The 1,822-nt window shown below is 37.1% G+C and overlaps 1 long non-coding RNA gene across 1 annotated transcript; it reads left to right on the plus strand.

Annotated features, from left to right (window-relative positions):
• The first annotated feature begins 722 nt into the window (after positions 1-722).
• On the plus strand, positions 723-1,220 carry LOC148871342 (uncharacterized). Its single transcript, XR_016107943.1, has 2 exons — positions 723-843; positions 942-1,220. It is a non-coding gene; the product is annotated as an uncharacterized LOC148871342 (long non-coding RNA).
• The last annotated feature ends 602 nt before the right edge of the window (positions 1,221-1,822 follow it).

Genomic DNA, 1,822 nt, shown 5'->3' on the forward strand with positions numbered 1-1,822 from the left:
ATAATTTATTTACTTGCAAAACTGATAAAGGTAATAATTACAACCGTTTATAACAACTAGGCACCACTAGGCTCCACATCAGTGTAACAGTGAAAAAACGCCTCACCTTTTGTGGAAGCTTTAAAAAATAACTTCCCAAAATGGTAGATGTGCACAAAATCCAAAGATCACTTTTATCATTCTCAATGCAAACGGAAGAACAAGAAAGGTGAGCCGCTAAAGTGGCACCTATGTGGCAGCATTTATTGAATAAACGCCCATGGAACCAAACACCTTCTAAATAAATGTTTTCTCGGTATACGTGAGAGCCAACTCTTGGAGGAAACACCACTTTTAATATTTTTCCCAACACCTAGTCGTTTATTTACTGTTTAGCTTATGTGGCACCTAATGGTGCTTAGTTGACAAACAACACCAAATAAACATTTATACAAAACATTTATTAAGAGCATGTTTGGAACCGTTTACATTTATTGAAAAATGGTGCCCCCTCAGCGCCATATCAGCATGATGCGCAATAAATGTTTTTTGGCTTCAAACTCACTTTTTGGTACGTGCATTTATTAAAAAAACACAAATTCTCGCTTCCTCCAACGCCTGGGTGTTTCATGAAACGAGGTGTTGACATGGAGCTTATGTGTCTTTTGACGTGTTGCCCAAATGCGGTGACCGGTGCAACCCAGATCTACCATACTAAAGGTGGTTATCTTCCTCACTTTGATAACCTAGTGTTAAAGCACCAAAGTGAAAGTCCTCCATCACCAGAGGAGAACAGCAAGAGACCTTAGTCCAATGACGATTGGAGAGAGGATTTTTCACCGGAGGGAGGAGCAGCAGGCGCTGGTAAGGTCTTCGTTTTCTCCCTATTTTCTCTCTGATTTCTCTTTGTTTTTTCTTTTCTCCTAACTTTCGGCAATATCTCTGTTTTCTTTGAATCAAAGCGAGTATTGCCGCAGTTGAAGGTTTTAGAGAGAGGGAGAGAGTGTTTCTTGTATCTTTGATTTATATCTCTGATTTGCCGCCGGTATGTTCTCTGAGATCTATTTTTGTCAGTTATTATTTTCTATTTTTCGTCTGTTATTTTGAGGTAGCATTTAGCTAAAGATTTGAGAAAACAAATGTATGTGTTTGTGACACAGAGGTTGCCTAACTTCTGTGTTTGAGAAAACAAATGTAGGTGTTAAAAAACTCAGAATTAGAGTTACCCAGTTCTGTTTGTCCTACAGTTGTGGCAACGAGCAACATTGGCTAGCTGCCAGCAAAATGTGGTTTGTATTTTGTACCAAGCATCAGATGCAGCATGGAATGCAGATATGACTGTGTGGATCTCATCCAAGCATTGGTTGTATCTGCTGTCAACCTAAGTTAAAGAAAGAATAATCAGGATGATGTTTTTAAGTTAAAAAGATTTTAGGTGGATACTCCAAGTAACCAATATTTTAGGTAGTGGAGAAGTGTGAAAGTCAGTTAAGGAGAAGGTAAATTCAAGGACCAAATTTTCATGGTTGATCAGGCAACTGTGGTTTTTGGCCAAGAAAAAGAATATGAGGAAGCTCCTTGCTCTGAATAAAATGAATTGACAAGAACGAACTTCAATTCTATCAAACTTTAAGTTGTAACTTGTAAAAAAGTAATACCAACGATTGATTAAACCAATTAATATTAAATTGAGTCATATATAATAATTTGATTAACCAGCCCATCCACTAATTAGGAACCAACTGAACTATGACTTGGAAAATATGAAACACTTTGATGGACATGGGTCAAAAGTGGTAAGAAATAATTTATTCATAACTTTAACTTAACATGGGTCAAAAGT

The sequence above is a fragment of the Nelumbo lutea genome, chromosome 2 (assembly GCF_056320005.1).
Source record: "Nelumbo lutea isolate HS-2025 chromosome 2, American lotus-T2T, whole genome shotgun sequence".
Lineage (NCBI taxonomy): Eukaryota > Viridiplantae > Streptophyta > Magnoliopsida > Proteales > Nelumbonaceae > Nelumbo > Nelumbo lutea.